Genomic DNA, 18784 nt, shown 5'->3' on the forward strand with positions numbered 1-18784 from the left:
TCCCCTTCAGAGAAAGAGAACAGCTTTCATTTTATTCCTTCCTTTTTTCTTTAATCAGTATCTACTGAGTATTTACTACATGCCAGGCATCGCCCTAGGTGCTGGAGACTCCGTATTAACTAACACTTCATCCTATCCTCAAGGAGCCACAGTCTAGAGAAGGGAGTCAGGGAGGTAAGCAAACAAATGCAATGCAGTATGGCAGGTGCCATAACAGAAGTAGACACACAGTCTAATGAGGCTACAAAGGAGGATGACCCACTGCCTGCAAAGTCAGAAAGGGCTTCACATAGGCAGTGATTTTGGAACCACTTCCTACAGGATAGGTAAGTGTTCAAAAAGTGGCCAAGGATGAAAGGACATTGCAGGAAGCAACAATGTGTACATGAATGGAGTGGTGAGCAGTATAAAACTTTCTGACTCCTCCAAGCAGTTCAGCATGGTGCAGTGCGGAGCATGCAGGGGAAGAGACGGGAGATGAGGCAGTGAAGGGCCAGACCACGCAGTGTCTTGTGGGCCACACTAAGGAATCTGGACGTTATCCTGTAGGCAACCAGAGTGTACTATTAGAAGGTATTAAATTGAAGAATAAGATGGCCAGATTTAGCTTTAGAAAGATCTGTCTCACAGTGGGAGTGGAGGATAGATTAAACAGGGATGTGATGAAGGCAGAGATCAGTTAGGAGACCCAAGAGTTTGGGTGAGATATTGTAGCCAAAGCGGTTTGTAAATAGAGACGAATCAGACGCATTGTTGAAATGAGTGTTCAGAGATGCCTACATTTCTATATGTAGTTCTGGAGGAACATCCACCATTTTTTGGCAATCTATAGGTGTTGCCTGAACTAACATATGATTCATAAAGACACAGGTAGAGGTCAAAGATGGGTGTGGGCCCACTAGGACACCATAAGGCCTACAGCCCAATGCCTGCATTAGCTTGCCATTAAGGCCTTCCTGGGCTCTGGCCCTTCACATCCCCCTTAGCCTTCTCTTTTACCACACTCTCTCTTGCACCCTACTCTTCAGACATAACAAGCACCTTTCAGCGCCCCACATAGTATAGGCTTTTCATGCCTCGGTACACAATTCTCTCTACAATTCCTTCTTTCCCAGCTCCCATTCATTTGGCAAATAATGCTCATCTGTGACCAATCCACTGAATCATCATTTTCATTCAACAAACATCAATTCATCATCTACTATGAGTCAGACAATGTTAGGCACTGAAATACAACAGTGAACAAAACAAGGTTCCATTATTCATTGAATTCATCGTCTAAGTGTCAAGACTAACAAGAAAACAATGCAATATAATACAAGTAAGGGCAGGATGCTGTTGGAACACTCAAGAGAGGCTTCTAAGCCAGTTTAGGAGATCTGAGAAGTTTCCTAGAGAGAGTAAAATCTAAGCTGAGATCTAAAAGATAATAAAATAATAATAACAGCTAACACTTGCATAGCACTTGCTGTGTATCAGGCCCTGTTCTAAGCATTTCATACATATTTACCTACTGAATTCTCACAACACAGCCGTATAAGGCAGGGCCTGTCATAACCATGTGTGTCAGTTCAGATGCCAAGACAGAATCAGACATGTAAGAGACTCATTGGGGGAAACTCCTATAGAAGATAAAGGGGGACAGTGCAGAAACAGGTGGTAATGCAGGTCTGACACCTCTGAAAGAAGAGGGAGAAGGAAGGAGGATTTGAGAGGAAGACCCTTAAACTGCAGTACAGCCCGAGAAAGTCTCAGCCAGGCCAATGCGGAGTCCTTGAGCAAAGACTGCCCAGTAGAGTTCCACATTGGCAGAACTGGTTGGAACTTTCAGTCCCACTCCCAGACCTCTGGGGAAGGGAGAGGGGCTGGAGATTGAGGTCCGTCACCAACGGCCAAGGATTTAAATCAATCACTTCTATGTAATGAAGCCTCCATAAGAACCCAAAAGGACAGGGTTCAGAGAGCTTCCGCGTTGGTGTACACATGGAGATTCGGGGAAAGGGGCACGCTCAGAGAGGGCATAGAAGCTCCGCACCCCTTCCTCATATCTTGCCCTATGCATCGCTTCCATCTGTTATATCCTTTTACAATAAACCAGTAATTTAGTAAGTAAAATGTTTCTCTGAGTTCTGTGAGCCACTTGAGCAAATTAATCAAACCCAAGGAAGGGGTCATTGGAACTTCCAATCTATAGACAGTCACTCAGAAGCACAGGTGATAAACTGGGTTAGCAACTGGCATCTGAAGTGAGAGGGGAATGAGGTAGTCTTGTAGGACTGAACCCTTAACCTGTTAATCTGATGCTCTCTCCCAGTAGGTAGTGTCAGACTTGAGTTGAACTGTAGGACATCCAGGTGGTGTCAAGGAGAACTGCTTGTTGGTGAGGAGGAACCCCACCACCATGTTGTAACTGGGTCCAGAACCGTTAAGGGTGTAGGGAAGTAAAACTGGATGAGCCAGTGAAGGGTAGAAAACAGTGGATAGAGACATTTAAAGCTCCTCTCTTTCTCTCCTTTTTCCCTTTCCCTCCACCTCCCCGTTCTCTCTCCCAACCCCCAAGCTTTCTGCCTCTCTCCAATCTGAGAGCCCTGTGTTCTCCAGCCAGCTGCCTCTGTGCCACCCAAAAGGCATCGTCTGATGCACTGTAGTAACAGACAGCACTTCATCCTGCCTGTTTATCAACTAAAAGGGTAATTTCCTGATGCCAAAGATGAAAATCCATTTCCCCCATTAAGGAGAAGCTTGGACCCCACAGCCTCTGTGGGTATTATTATTCACTCATCACATACCCAGCAGCAAGAAAACGACCCATGCAGAAGAGATATGCCAGGCCAGGCAGAAGCCCAAACATGGGCCAGACCTGAACATGAATCAAATACCTAAAGATGCCTTGACTATTTCAAATATCTAACCCAAAGTGGCCTGCTCGTTTTTACAATCATTCATCTGAAAAACCTATGCAATCACTTAGGTTTCTGCCTTTGACCCAGGAGATGTATATACTTATACTGCTATTTCTTTTTTTTTTCTTTTTTTGTGAGGAAGATCAGCCCTGAGCTAACATCCATGCCAATCTTCCTCTTTTTGCTGAGGAAGACTGGCCCTGGGCTAACATCTGTGCCCATCTTCCTCTACTTTATATGGGATGCCGCCACAGCATGGCCTGACAAGCGGTGCATCAGTGCGCACCCAGGATCCAAACCTGGGCCGCCAGCAGCGGAGCACGTGCACTTAACCGCTACACCACGTGGCTGGCTCCTATACTGCTATTTCCTGATTTACCAATTCTAGAAATTCTCAACTGACTGCCTGTTATGGTAAATGAGAATTTAGCTTTCCTACACTACATTGTCAGTCTCTTTCCTTCTCATCCACATAGTGCTGCCTGGTTAATCTTTAAGGAGTTTTTGAAGTTGAACCTAGAAAACACCTTCATCATCGCAACGTGTAAGATCTTCTAGTATTTACTTCAGGCCTGACCCCCATCCTGGTCTTCATCATTGCTTGGAGCTGCTCTCCCGCAAAGATCTTGAAAGCTGAAACTGCCCTCCCTGACCACAGCCCCCTCGTATCTTTAGGGACCTTCCCCCACTTCCTCATCTCTCCCTGACTCTCTAGTATTTCCTCAGGCTCTCTCTATTATTGCAGTCCTCTCATGGCTTCATTTACCTCCTTATCAGCCTGGGTCCCACCGCTGGCCATTTTAAGGGTGCTTTGCTGGCACCCCAAAGCCTTTACCATCCACAGTCTCTAACTGCCAGCTGCTAAGTAGCACTCGAGAAAGGCCAGAAAACAAACCAGTTATTTCTACAACAAATCAATGATACTCCGTCTCAGCTGGACTTTCACCGATGCAAAGCGCACCTTCTGTTTGCCCCTATTTGACCCCTCCCTTATGTTTTCCCAGCCACATCTGTTCCAAATCTTTTCCAACCATCTCAATTCCCCAACCTCATGTTCATCTGGCTCTTCTTCCATAGCTTAGCTCATGTCTTGCCTCCCTGCCAAAACCCAGATCAGCTCAACCTCCATTCTCCTCACTTCCAAACCAATGGCCTGGACGCTAATTCATACCCAACATTTGCCTCTCATTTCAGGGGGTCCCAGGTCCACTAAAGGTAGTGCTCCACATGTCTCTATAATGTCCTCTGTGCTGCTTCATTTGCCTTTCCTCCCCGCTAAGACTATGCTATCCTGCCACCCGTTAAATGATCATCCTCTCTCTTACCCCATCTGGCCAAAATATTCAAAAAGCATATGCACAGGGCCTCTATCATCTCACCATCCATGCATTCCCAAACCAGGTACTCCTCCTTCCACTCTCATCACTCTCTGGAAACTCTCTCAGAGCTCACCAACGACCTAGCAGCCAATTCCCAAGGCTTTTTATCTCTCCTCAGTCTCAGACCTCTTGGCAATATTGAGCACTTTCTTTTTTCTAGCAATTTTATCTGATTCTCAGATGCCAACCTCTGAAGTGGAGGAGGAGATCGCTTTCAGATCATGCCATGCCCTTGTTGGAACCTGTCCATGGCTTCCTGTTATCCAAAGGATAAAGCCAAACTCCTCAGCTTCACACATGATAATAATAGCGAACAGTAACACAGAACTTACCTTGTACCAGGCAACGTTCAAAGCAATACACACACACACACTCTCTCTCTCACACAACGACCTCATGAGTTACATGCAATTGTTATGCCCATTTTTCAAATAAGGAAACTGTGGCACAGATTAAGGCAAAAATTAGGTGAGTTGTCCAAGGTCAAACATCACTGATTTCAAACTATACTATAAAGCTATAGGAATCAAAGTGATATGGTACTGGCATAAAAACACCCATGCTTCCCTAGCTTTCTTTTTGAACAATTCCTAGGAGAGTTCTGAAGGATACTTCAAAGCATCTCAAACGATTGAACCTTAGCTGCTTATGGCAGTCATCTATACTTTAATGCACACTTTATTAGCTTTCTCCCTTCTCAATCTCACATTCCATATTCCCTCTTTTTTGCTTCCTGGAATCACCTATCAAATAAACATCACACATAGACCAATGGAACAGAATCGAGAGCCCAGAAATAAACCCACACATATACTAACATTTGATAAAGGAGCCAAGAATACCCAGTGGGGAAAGGATAGTCTCTTAAATAAATAGTGTTGGATTATTCACATGCAAAAGAAGGAAATTGGATCCTATTTTCACCACTCACAAAAACTAACTCAAAATAGATTAAAGATTTAAATGTAAGACCTGAAACTGTAAAACTCCTATAAGAAAACATAGGCAAAAATTCCTTGACATTGGTCTTGGCAACAATTTTTTGGGTGCAACACCAAAAGCACAAGCAGCAAAAGCAAAAATAAATGGGACTACAGCAAACTAAAAAGCTTCTGCCCAGCAAAAGAAACAATCAACAAAATGAAAAGACAGCCTACAGAATGGGAGAAAATATCTACAAACTATATATTTGATAAGGAGTTAATATCCAAAATCTATAAGGAACTCATACAACCCAATAGCTAAAAAACAAACAATCCGGGGCCAGCCCAGTGGCACATCAGTTAAATTCACACCTTCTGCTTTGGCAGCCCGGGGTTCACTGGTTCGGATCCTGGGCACAGACCTACTCACTGCTCATCAAGCCATGCTGAGGCGGTGTCCCATATAGAAGAGCAACAACTCTACAACTATAATACACAACTATATACTAGGGCTTTGGGGAGAAAAAAAAAGAGGAAGATTGGCAACAGATGTTAGCTCAGGGCCAATCTTCCTCAAAAAAAAAATCCAATTAAAAAATGGGCAGAGGATTTGAAGACACATTTTTCCAAAGACGACATATAAATGGCCAAAAGACACATGAAAAGATGCTCAACATCACCAATCATCAGGGAAATGAAGATCAAAAACACAATGAGATATCATCTCACACCTGTTAGAATGGCTGTTATCAAAAAAAAAACAAGGGGGGAAAAAATGCACCTGCATCATCAATCCCCACGCCGAACAACGAGAAGGAGGTTGGGAGAAGGAAAGGGAAAGCCTGGGAGAAGCCTCAGGGAGTTGGGTGATACTGAGGGCTGGGCTCTGCTTAGCAGGTGTCTTCACTGAGCCACCTCCTTGCGCTGAAGATGGTTGCATCCAAACACGACTCTGTAGGTGTTTCCCGAGCCTTTTCTTTACCAACAGTGCAGTCATTGGCCCAATACAGGAGACTTGGTCCTGGGACTATCTACATGAACTATAGAAATCATCTGGCCATCCCTCAGCTTGAGATTTCCCTCCTGTTCTCGCCATTAAGTAAAGTGAGCTCTTCTCCAAGGGAAGGTTATTTATTTTTGTGGATGAGGCAATGTAAGTATCAGGAAAAAGGGAGAGGCTAGAGGAAGAGGAAAGAAAGGTATAAAAAGGTGTAGGGAAGTGGGAGGTGTCCAGCGGCTTGTAGGGGAGCAGAATTCGCTACCCCAAAATGCGTCTCTTTGGCTTGATTATTTTTAAGTACAAAGTGCAGGAAGAACCTTTGACCTTCCCCCTAACTGCCTAAAAGAATTTAAGATAGAAGGCCTGTCCAGGAAGGATCTATCACCAAAGATAACTAGAGTATAATATGGACTAGGTGTGGTAGACAGGGAGAAACCTAGCAAGGCGCGTTTGATCAAAATCCTCTCTGTCTGCCACTGTCTTTGCAAGGCATGGCCAACATTGATTTACAAAACATTTGCCTTTCTATCTTCATGTGAATTGCCTTCCTTCTCTTTGAGGCTCAAACCACTGCCCCCAACATCCTCTTTTGTCTTTAGCTGAAGATGGTATTTAAGGTGGTGACTTTGGTCATTTTGGTGAGTTACTCAGTTTTCCTAGGTTTCTCTCATGTATACATGTTATTAAACTTTGATTTTCTCCTGTTCTTCTGTCTCATGTCAATTTTATTCTTGGACTAGCCAAAAGAACCTAGAAGGGTAGAGGAAAAACTTCTTCCTCCCCTACAGGCTCCAGGAGGAAGTAGAGATGGCTTAATCTCTGCCTAAGCACCCATAGGGTGTCCCTCCTCTGCTCCTCCCTCTGCATTATCAGCCTCCAGATCCTATCCTCACCAGCCCAGGTCTTATCAGGGACAGGGCCCCAAGGAGGAAACAGAAGGGTTTAGGGGCTCATGAATTGACCTCTCTGGATGCCTTGGAACCTGCGGCGAACACAGGGTCCTAGCCACTGGTGTGGATATTAGAAATGTAAATATCAACTGCTACCCTTGATTGGTTTCTCTACAACCTGGAAACCCAGTAGAAACAAGCCATGATACTATATCATCTGTCCCACAGGAGAGCAACCATAAAAACCTAACACAGGTGTGAAAAGGAAAGGGAAAACCAAGAGAAAGTCCTAGGGAGATTGGCAATCCTCAACATTAGGCTCTCTGCTAAACTGGGCTTCCTTACCAGCCATTGTGCTTGGTGTGTGCCCAAGACTCTCACATCCAAACCTGGATATGTTTCAGGCTTCCATGATTTTCCTCTTCAGCAACAGTGCAGAATGTATTCCACTTGTCAGAACACTTTTCTAGGAGCCTGTTATGATACCAGTGAGACTACCTGGCTAATTCCCTGCCTACTTTTCCCGTTCTTCCTTTCCAAGGACCCCTCAGTATGAGTTCCCCTGCCCCCAACCCTGAGTTTGTAGACAGCACAGTCATAAGCATGGATTCTGAGGCCAGACTACCTGGGTTCAAATTCAGGCTTTACCATTAACTTGTTGTGTGGCATTGGGTAAGCAAAGTAACCTCTCTGTACCTGTGTGCCCATCTTCAAAATGGGAAAAGGACACCTCAGTATGTAATACTAATAATTAGGTATTATTAGTATTATTTTGGTTATTGTTCTTTTATTATTGCCATTCTAGGCCTTTCTCCCTGAGCCCTGCCTCTTCCTCCAGGCTTTAACAGAAGGAAATTTCACCACGGGAACTCGCACTATCTGGTGCATTCAGCCACCACTTTTTCACAATATGTGTAACTCCATGCACTGCAACATCCTTAACCATTTCTATCAGCTCTTTATCACTACTCTGGGTCATGCTAGTTCACCCTGACTTTCTTCAGTCTCAAGCAGAGGACCTCTTTCTCTGCAATACAGTGCACGGCAAAGTAAGGAGTAGTCTTTATTTCCTTCTTTTAAATCTTCAGACCTGCGTGTGTCTATAACCTCCAATCAGTCTAGCCACTGATGCTGAGAGTGAGTCTACAAACAGCACATGGATCGAAGGGCTGATCCACCATGACATTCTTTGTTCTCACATTGGGCATACAGACTAGGTGTTACTCAAGCCAATAATTATTTATCACAATTAGATTCCACTACACACTCACCATGTTTTAACTGAAAAAGGCTGACAGTATCAAGTGTTGGCAAGGATATGGAATAATCAAGCATTGCTATTGAAAGAGTAAATTGATTCAATCAATTTGAAAAATAGTTTGTCCTTATCTGCCAAAAATATTCACCTTCCCTATACTCATCGATTCCACCTTTAGGTATATAGCAACGACAGCAAAATATGTGCACCATAAGATGTGTTCGTAGTAGCATTATGTCATAGCCAAAAGCTGGAAACAACCCAAACATGCACCAACAGTAGAATGGATAAATAAGTCGAGATATGTTCATACAATAGAATGCTACATAGCGATAAAAATGAACAACCAGCTACACACAATTACTACACAAATGAAATCTCACAAACATAATATTGTGACACAAAAAAACATACTATATGATTCCATCTACACAAAGTTCTAAATAGGCAAAATTAATCTATGTTGCTACAAATCAGATTTGTGGTTACCTTTGGGGAGGAGAAGGGTCAACAATTAAGGGAGGTATTAGGGGGTTGTCTGTGGTGCTGGTAATGTTCTATTTCTTGACCTGTGCAGCTGTAACAGAAGTGCTAATTTTGTAAAAATTCATTGAACTGTCCACTTATGATCTATGTGTTTTCGACTCAAATTAGAAAAATAGGGGCTGGCCCTGTGGCTTAGCGGTTAAGTGCGCGCGCTCCGCTGCTGGCGGCCTGGGGTCGGATCCCGGGGGCGCACTGACGCACTGCTTCTCCAGCCATGCTGAGGCCATGTCCCACATACAGCAACTAGAATGATGTGCGGCTATGACATACAACTGTCTACTGGGGTTTTGGGGGAAAAAATAAATAAATAAAATTATTTAAAAAAAAGAAAAAGAAAAATACCTCTTTGACCAAAAGAAACAGTCTGAGGAAAACCATTTCTGCATTTGCTATAAAATTCTTATCCAGAACACTGTGCAAGACCCCACATGATAAATCCTATCATGCATTTAGTACCAGGAAAGATTTTGTCTTTCCTAAGTAAATAGTATACTATTGATTATTTTTCAATTATCTAGTTCTTGATATTATCAAATTTAATGCTCATATTAATTCTATTAGCCCTTGTAGACAGCATTTTTTCTTCTCTCTTCTCTTTCATCATTTTTATTTTCTATTTCTTTCTGTACTTCTATTTGCATTTTAATAACCTTATTGTATATGTGTCTCTTACTTTAGGTTACCTCAAACTCTTTTTGAAGATGCTACATTTGTCCAAGAATAAAACTTAGATTCTCCAATCTCAGCCTCATTCCAAAAACTGCTCAATCCCTCTTCCAAGTGGGAAAAAATTAACAAATACTCCAGCAGCTGACGCCTTGTACTGGCATTTATACACACATAGATATACAGAGATATATATGTATATATATCACACTTCATTTCAAATCAGTATATAAGATTCCACAAAGAATAATGAAAAATGTTACCTGAGGAATTCTTGTTTGGGAATATACGTCAAATTTCAAACACTTCTTATTTAACTGCCTTTGGAATTGTGCCTCCTCTATGTTCTCCACAGGATTAAAAATGTAACAAGCAGGAAGGAAAAATGGGACTATTAAACCCTTGTTTACTGGCCACGTGGGTCAAAAAAAAAAAAAAAAACTCACCACTCACACTGCAAAGAGCTTGCTCCAGTAGGAGACGGGGGTGGGGTTAAAGGCAGGACCCAAACTAGACTATAGAGCTTCAGCAACACACTTCTCATGGCCTAATTAAAGAAAGCCCCTGTGCTTACCCAAAGTTTCACAAACTTACCCCACAGCGACCAGCATCAACCCTGAAAGAGCTGATTTTCCCCACTGTCAGGAATCCCAATTTACAGAGCTTACCCGGGGGGCCTATCTGTAAGTATAAAATCCCTCCCAGCTTCTAAACAATACTTTCCCAAAGCCCAAAGGAGTGATGATCAAAAAAGCAGAGAAAACAAAGGAGATGAAATTTCTTTCAGGAATCAAAGTTTTTTTTAAGAAAATAAAAAACCATAATCAAGACCTCTCTCCAAACAGAGCTTATCCTCTCCCAGCACGCACGCACGCACGCACGCACTCACACACACACCATTTGCTCAGGAACAGTCCAGTCCTGGACACTTGAGAGTACTTCAAGTATCCCCACTGGGCAGCATCCCTTCCTTTCCTCCATGCTGCCCACCCCCTCGCCCCCGACCTTCTGCTCTGCTTTCCCAACACCTCCCTCTTGTGGTAAGAGTCCGGGCTGCTCCACTCCCTCGTGCCAGGTCTCACCAATGTCATCCTTGCTCAGCTAGAAAATCAGATCTGTTATAGCCAAAATAAAAGCAGAAAGAAAGAAAAGAGCTGCCCTGGCCAGCCAGAGAGTTTCCCACGCCCTTCAGCCCCCATTCTCTGATTTAACTAGGAATACTAGGAATGCAAAGCCCCTGCTGTAGTTGGGGAGGGGGGAGGGCAGGCTAATTTTAGCCGAGCCCACTCTTGTACTGCCAACCTGAGATCAGCTGCTGCAAACCGGGCCTCTCAGCCTTAATGCTGTCAGACACCTCTCCAAAAGAGCGGCAGCTGCTTCACGTCTTGGGCACTGCAGCTAGGGTCATATATATATAATTTATATTATATACAAATATATATAAATATATATTTTTAATAGCTTTATTGAGACATAATGCACATACCATCAATTCACCCTTTCAAAGTATACAATTCAGTGGGTTTTAGTATATTCCCAGAGTATCTAGTTTCAGAACACTTTCATCACCCCAAAAAGAAACCCTGTGCTCCTTAGCAGTCACTTACCGTTCTTCCCTCCCCCTAGCCCCTGGCAACCACTAATCTACTTTCCATGTCCATGGATTTGCCTATTCTGGACATTTCATGTAAATGGAATTACACAATACGTGGCCTTTTGTGACTGGCTTCTTTCGTCTAGCATAACATTTTCAAGGTTCATCCATATTATAGCATGTATCAGTATGCAATATTATGATTTATAAGAAATATATATCTGGTCATTCAGATGACCGAAATAGATCTTGCATATACATTTGGTCTTCATTCACAGCTCTCAAAACCCTTGGAATTTCCTGAGCAATAAGAGCAGTGGGAGCATCTTTTGTTATAATATTTGGCCTTTTGTCCTCAGTTCCCTGAAATCACTTCAGAGCCATAAAGGTGAAATAGGCATCTTGTTATTCATAACAAGCCCCTTTCTACCACAACTGAATTTATGTAAATGAGGTGACATTTGGAAAGCACTTAAGGGTGAGGGCTGGTTGCCAGGAAAACTAATTATGAATAGAGGGTTGGAATTTTCAGTCCCACCCCAGACCTCTGGGGAGTAGAGAAGGGCTGGATATTGAGTTCAATCACCAGTGGTCAAAGATTTAATCAATCATGCCTATGTAATGAAGCCTCCATAAAAACCAAAAGGAGAAGATTCAGAGAGCTTCCGGGTCGGTGAACACATGGAGATTCGGGAAGAATCTGCAGGGGGCATGGAACCTCTGGCCCCTTCCCACATACCTTGCCCCATGTATCTCTTCATCAACTATTGACTCATATCCTTTAATATCCTTGGTAATAAGTAAGTAATCTAGTGAGTAAATGAGTTTCCTGAGTTCTGTGAGCCGTTCTAGCAAATTAATCAAACCCAAGGAGGGGTCGTGAGAATCTTCGATTTATAGCCAGTTGGTCAGAAGCACAGGTAACAACCTGAGCTTGCGACTGGCATCTGAAGTGGGGGGGGAGTCTTGTGGGACTGAACACTTAACCTGTGGAATCTGATGCTATCTCCAGGTAGATAGTATCAGAATTGAGTTGAATTGTAGGACATCCAGCTGGTGTCTGAAGAACTGGTTTGGATGTGTGCGGGAAACACTGGAATTGGTATCAGAATCCTTCAGCACCCTTTCACAACTCTCTCTCTTGGCTCCTATGAATATAAAATCACTCTCTCCTAGCTCTCCTTCTGCTTCTATTCCTAGTCTTCTCATTGTCCTTTGCCGGCTTCTCTTCCTCTACCCAATTTTTAAAGTCATTATGCTTAAGAGTTCTATCCTGGTCCTTCTCTTCTCACTGTACACACCTTTCTTGTTTGGCGACTTCAGTAATCACCAGCTTCAACCCTGATCCAAGTGCTAACGACTTGCAAACCTCGGCCTTCAGGTCCAAATCTCTCCTGAGATCTAGCTTCTCGTATCCAACTGCCTGCTGGACATCTTCCACCTGAGTTCAACCATTCATTCCATAAACATAGAGTCCCTACTATGTGCCAGGTCCTATACTAGTCACTGGAGATAGGAGAGGTGAGTACAGTAAAGCAGACATGATATTTGAAATCTCAGAACTTACAGTCTTAGTAGGGAAAATAGATATTACATACATATTCTCAGAAATAAATATATAATCACACACTGTGATGAGGGCTATGAAAGAAAAGCATAGGGTACTTAGGGGGTATCACAGCAGTAATTCAAACTCAACTTTTCAAAACTGAAATAAGGATGATTCACTGCAATCTAATCCTCCTCCTTATTTTCATGCTATTTCCCATCCTTACATGTATTCAACAAATCCTCAACAAATTTAATGAGTGTCTGTAACAGTGAGCCAGCCAGGAGCAGTTCAACTGACCCCATCTCTTATCAACAGAGAGATTAAGAACTGCCTTTCAGAAAATCTGCAGTCACAAAGCCAGGGCATGCGCAAAAGAAGAAATCACAACCTGAAACAACCTCGGAACCCAAGATCCTTCCAGTGGAACTCAAGGACCAGGACACGACCAGAACTTGAAAGTCAGACTCTTATCAGAAGCGAGGGGTCCCTCATTCAGGAAGATCTGGTGTTAAAATTCCTTCCCTGCCCCATCAAAAATGTTTAGAACCCCATCATAAATGTTACAAATGTCATAAACATTTAAAATCTTACCATAAATGCTTGAAGCCCACCAATCAAAACCTGTTCCACCAGCGTTTCCACGTGCCAGCCTGTTCTCCCTAACCTCTTAAATTTTGCCCCAACTCTTGAATCAGGGAGACAGATCTGAAGGCACATGCCCTCTGTCTCCCTGAGATCAATCTTACAGAATAAAAGCTGATTTCTCCCCCAAAGGCTAATGCCATAATTAACTGGCTTGTTTATGTGCATTGGGCAGAGAACTCCAATTTTGTGCGGTAATACGTCCACTAGGTGCCCGATAAGCCCCTTCCATCCAGTTGCCCAAGCCTGATACCTGGGACATCATCCTAGACCACTTCCTCATCCCTCATATCCAATCAATATTAACTCTACCTCCTTAAGTCAGTGATGGCCACCCAAACCCCTCCATCTCCACTTGACGGCCTTAGTTCAGGCTACCAGTATTTGTCACCTGGATTTCAGCAAGTTTCCTGGGATTGCTCTGCCTCTGGTTGCTCTCTCCCCTCCTATTTGTCCTCCACAGGGCTCCAAAGTTTATTTCTAAAACACAACTTTATGTTTCTCCCTGCTTAAAAGCTTTCCAAGGCTCGCCGTTGTCTTCAGACAAATCCAAATTCCTGTGGAGGAACAAGGTTTGATGTTGTGATTTGACTTGATCTGCCATCTTTTATTTCAAGCAGTCTACAAGGAGAAAGCTAGATCCAAAGAGTATGTAGTTTTATGACCAACAAGAGAACGTATACAATGTGTATATTGGTAGGTTACTTATCAAAAATCTGGTGGGTTAACTTACAGCTTAAGTGAAAAAATTCAATTTCACATATTAAATCCATTATATAAATTAAAGAACAAACACAATGTCCTATAACACGTTTTATCTGCTTTGTGGTTATCATTTGCTTTGTAGTTAAAAAAACATTCCTGTGAGATTAAATTAAAACTTTGGCATTAAACAAATATGAGGGTGCTCTTTATTACTTTACAGTAGTTTATGATAACAGGAGACAGAATTACACATTTTTTTTTTTTTTAAAGATTTTATTTATTCATTTTTTCCCCCCAAAGCCCCAGTAGATAGTTGTATGTCGTAGGTTCACATCCTTCTAGTTGCTGTACGCGGGACTCGGCCCCGGGTTGGACGGAGATGTGGTGCCTCGGGGCGCGCCCGGGATCCGAACCCGGGCCGCCAGCATCAGAGCGCGCGCACTTAACCGCTAAGCCACGGAGCCGGCCCGAATTACACAATTTAAATTAAACTTAAATATGACCTTGGCCCCACCTAGATAGTCTCCCTCTATTTATTGCTCTTGTGTCAACAAAAAAATATATATTTTCTAATATTCTCTTTCTTATCTTATTGAGGAGGAAAATAACTAGCACAGGAGTACTTCAAATTTGCAACTTACTTGTTTCAATAAGATTATTTACTCCCAAGGCTTCTCATCAAATACTGATATGATCAGTATTTTAACCAAAGCTGAATAAAAATGGAAGATAAATAATTTTTATGTGCATACTCTTTAGCTTGGCATGCAATGCTCTGGCCATGGCTTGCCTCTTAGCCCCATCTCTCACTATGCCTTCCCTTTGTTACCGCCCATGGGGGAATTGTCCGCCCGCTGCAAGACATGCCAATAGTCAAGAGGCAAGGAGGCAGGAGAGAAAGGACTTTTTATTACCACTTGCTAGCAAAGGGGAAGATGGCCAACTAATCTCCAAAAGAACCATCTTAAGGGGGCACAAAATCTTACAGCAGTTATATAGGCCAGTGGGTTATAGGGGAGGGGCTTAGGAATGTTGACCCTCTGGTGTTACAGACTGGGAGTCGCCACACCAGATCTTTCAGTTTTCATTGATGATGGCTATCAGCACAGACTCTGCCCAGAGGGTCATCACATTCCTAAGGAACAAAAAAGAACAAAGTTATCAACTTATAGCACCGGTAGGGGCCGTAAAATCTACAGAGCATGTCTGGGTTAGTTAAGCAGAGGTCATTCAAAGTTACAATAGGGTTTCTTTTCTACAACGGCTTCCCTCATGTCAACCGTCTGCTGAGCCGGTATCACCTTGAAGTCTGACCTCTGTCCATAGGGAACTATTGGCAGTTTCCTGCAAGTGCCGTGCTGTTCACACTTTGTGCTTGTCTCCCTGTACCAATCTTATCATTAATTTTTATGCCTGTCATTAATTTTTTCTCCCCAGAGCCTAGCTAAATGCCCAACACAAATGTTCACTAGCTATTTGTGGAATAAATGAATGAGTTAAAGAATTACCGAATGAACCACATCTTCACCAAATATATCATCCTTTTACATGCTAAAAACACCCAGAATAACAGTAGGAAGGGAAGGGAAGTCCACGAGGTAGGTGTCCAAGCCTGCAAAGATCTTGGGGAGAGAGACCTAAGCTGACTGATAAGATTATCCAAAGAGAATGACAGTAGACATAAATACTAAATGTAAAGAGGCTGGTAGATAGTGTAAGACTTGAAGGACACAGGGGTTTTGCACCTCTGTGGATGAAATCACGAGGGAAAACCAACTGAAAGGCAATACTGCCTCCCAATGGCACCCGGGATAAAAGCCGCTAACTAGAGCACTTTTACAGAATTATAGCTTCCCCAGAATGAGTGTTCCTGGGCTATGAACTGTGCCAGGCACCTCTTACTCTATCTCATTTAACCCTCACAACAACCCATTGTAGAGACATAGCATGTAGCATAGGGGTTAAATGCACAGACTCGAGCCAGGCTGTCTGGCTCTCCCATGTACTAGCTGTGTGACCTTGGACCAATTACTTAAATTCCCTGCACATTTCCTCACCTGTAAAATAGGGATAATATTAGTACCTACCACAAAGAGCTCTTGATGAGGAATAAATTCTTAAAATGGTACTTGACAGCATAGCTAATGCTATACAAATATTAGCTATTATTATTCCCTTTTTCCTGATAAGAAACTAACGTTAAATAAATCGAGCATACATTAGGAACTCAATAAATACAATTTCCTTTGCTTTCTTTCCTTATGTCTTAGCTCTGTAAGGTGTTGCCCTCCTTAGTGGTCCTGAAATTTAAATAGGGGACTCCTGAATAGCCCAAAAAAGTCGGTTCTTAAAGACAGCAATGAGGAAGCTGAGAAACCTCCATTAAAAAGTTCAGTGGGATGTGGTTCCAGAAAACAGCACTCTACAGGGAACTCTTGTTACCATTATTAGAGTGAAGACCTTCCTAGCAATGAAATTCACCCTGCCCAAAACCGGATGCATAGGGATTGGGAAAATCAACTAAGATTTGTGCAGGAAGCCAGATCTAGGAATATTCAAATAAATATGATCTGTCCAAAGCCCATTTTTGACCACTTTGCCCATAGGCTGAGGGACCATGATCATTTTCAAGATTAGGCTAATAATAACTTACTAGAGACTCTATTCCCTCCTTGCTCTCTTACTATTATTGTAAAAATAAAACTCATGAAAATGATCATTTTCAAGTGGCACATATGATACAGATGTGATTATCAGAGTGCCCACCCCAGTCCCCATTTGCAATGAGATGATCGGCAGACCTGCATATCAATAGGAAACACACTCCTTTCATACTTGCAAAGCTCGCCATGATTCTACAAGCTTCCTCCAATTCAGATTTTAGTATTCCTGGGTGTTCTATTTGAGAGACTGAATATACAAACAATGGTCAGACCATATATGAAAACAGAACTCTGACCCACAATCTGCAGAAGCCCACCCAGGAAACTGTGACCGAACACAAACAGGTTTGTTCACCTGCTGCACAAGAGGGCCAACAACTGGAACACCAGGCTTGTGTCAAGGAAAGAAGTTTACTATGGAAAGGCAGCCAGACAAGGAGATGGGAGTTAGAACTCAGATCCACCTCCTCGAAGGGAAAAAGGTAGAGGTTTTTATCACAGTTTTAGGGGGAGGAGGAGCATGTGCTGGGGTTTTGGGGCGGGGGGGGGGGGGGGGAGCATGCGGCCCTGCTGATTGGCACCTTCCCACCAGCCTGCATTTGGCCTTGAAGACTGAATTTCTTTTCCCTTGACTGACCGGACTTTTCTGGTTAGTTTTCATCTTCAGCCTGTGTTTGGTCTTGTGAGGCTGAATCTTGATGTCTGGACCTTAAATTTCTGGAAAAGACAGCTGACTCATATACTAAGGAGGGACAGAAAGACCCGGTTAAACAACAGTTGATTATGCTGAGTATGCACAGCTGCAGTTAGCAAAGCTTATCTCAAAGGTTTTGCTCTAAGATTTTAACTTCTTCGTTCTCAGTTTCTAAACCAACCCCCTTAGCTATAATAAACAGCCCAGGAAGCCAGCCTGCTGTAAGTCAGACTTGTAGGAAGTCAGACTGCTGTCTCTAGTGATAGTCCATGAAGCCAAACAATAACCCCTGTAACAATAGGCCCAAAATGGCCAGAACTGGATTAACAACTGACAGCTTCCCTAATTTTTGTCCCCACTTGCAACTTAGAACCAACTAGAGAAAGCCAAATATGTTTTCTAACCAACCACATAGGATGCCCGGCTCCTAGTTAGCCCCCCTGCAGCTTCCCCACGTAAACAGCCTTGAATCAGGGCACACCTGAAACCTTCTCTTGTTTCCGCTATAAAGCTTTCCCACTCCTCTGCTTGCCCTTGAGTCTCTGCCAAAACGCAGGTGACAGTGGCTGACTCCCTTGCTATACAGCAAGCTCTGAACAAATAGCCTTTGCTTTTCTCATTTGTTTGGTCTTCGTTTATTTCCACATATGAGACCTAATAATTTTATGAAAAACTAATTTCCAAACCCTCTTGAAAAGATACTGGTTTACATATTTTAAATGTGTTATTTCTAAAACATCCACAGGGGCCAGCCCAGTAGCGCAGCGGTTAAGTTCACGCACTGGGCTTCCTCGGCCTTGGGTTCACAGGTTCGGATCCCGGGTGTGGACCTACTCACTGCTCATCAAGCCATGCTCGCTCGGGCAGCGTCCCATGTAGAAGAGCTACAACTCTACAACTATGATACACAACTACATACTGGGGCCTTGGGGGGAAAAAATTAAAAAAAAAAAAAAGGGAAGATTGGCAACAGATGTTAGCACAGGGCCAAGCTTCCTCAAAAAAATAAAATAATAAAAAATAAAACATCCATAAAGTAAAAATAAAACATCCATAAAGTAAAAATAAAACATTCATAAAGTTAGCAGAAAACGTCTTTTTTACTTCACCTTAATAACCTAAGTCAATACGCTCAAGGACTCACCTTTCCGCAGAATATCTTCTTCTTGCAGTGGCTGAAGCCTCCTTCTGCCCACCTGAGCAGTGGACCTAGCACTATCTGAGCAGGTGGGCGGAGACCCGCGGCACCGCCTCCAGCGCCCGGGCCAACCTCCAAGTGGGAACTACAATTCCCAGCTGCCTCTGCAGACGCGGGTCGCGGCCACGACGCGCCTGCGCAGTGGCGGAGGCTCAGGCTATACGGTTCCCG

The 18784-nt window shown here is 43.1% G+C and overlaps 1 long non-coding RNA gene across 1 annotated transcript; it reads right to left on the bottom strand.

The window, feature by feature from the left end:
• Nucleotides 1-14191: 14191 nt before the first annotated feature.
• LOC147914697 (uncharacterized) lies at nucleotides 14192-18784 on the bottom strand. The gene is made up of 3 exons (XR_015554923.1): nucleotides 18560-18784; nucleotides 17359-17463; nucleotides 14192-15193 (listed from the first exon to the last, which is right to left on the bottom strand). It is a non-coding gene; the product is annotated as an uncharacterized LOC147914697 (long non-coding RNA).

This window comes from Ceratotherium simum, chromosome 17 (genome assembly GCF_057802395.1).
Source record: "Ceratotherium simum simum isolate JZ-2026a chromosome 17, ASM5780239v1, whole genome shotgun sequence".
NCBI classification, from domain to species: domain Eukaryota; kingdom Metazoa; phylum Chordata; class Mammalia; order Perissodactyla; family Rhinocerotidae; genus Ceratotherium; species Ceratotherium simum.